Genomic DNA, 692 nt, shown 5'->3' with positions numbered 1-692 from the left:
ATCAAAGCTGATCCCAGTGAGTGTTTCTAAGATGCTGTCTGGATTCGGAATTTTAATGTTCGAGTACGGTCTTTGCTTGTTGTGCGTGTTTCTATGTGTGAATATATTAGGAGAAATGTAAAGTGAGACGATATGGTGTTCAATCAAAATTTGAAATATGTTGATTTTTTTATAGAGATTTAAACGGAAGGTGTGAATTTTGTTCGAAATTTGTTACCAAGGCGACACGGGACGCAAGTTCAACATATAAGTCTACCTTACGAATGATAATAATAAATTATATTGATGATTTGCCAACAATTGGTTTTCTATGGATCAAGAATCAAATGAGCAACTTTATTATTATATAACACATATAGAATATGTATATAATCTCATTGATGTCTCAGGATTTCTGATATCAAGTAAAGTGTTGTCCGCTAATTATTTAGATAACCAGCACTTATATCTGCCAGTATTTTGAATATTTAGGTTTATAGCAAATCTATATTATAACATTCTGGAAGAGGTTTGTATTGACATTCTTTCATACATGGTTTGTATATTTTGAATAAAAAAATGTACTTTATTGGTAAAATGAAGACTTGAAAATTCATTGTCTTGTTTATTTTGTCCTTTTTTTCCAATATAAACTGAATCACATACAAATGAGTTTCAAGGTCTGCCTGGCAAGCCCATAGTTCCGCTGAAGT

Source organism: Penaeus monodon, chromosome 30 (assembly GCF_015228065.2).
Source record: "Penaeus monodon isolate SGIC_2016 chromosome 30, NSTDA_Pmon_1, whole genome shotgun sequence".
Lineage (NCBI taxonomy): Eukaryota > Metazoa > Arthropoda > Malacostraca > Decapoda > Penaeidae > Penaeus > Penaeus monodon.
Note: the sequence above shows the minus strand (reverse complement) of the source record.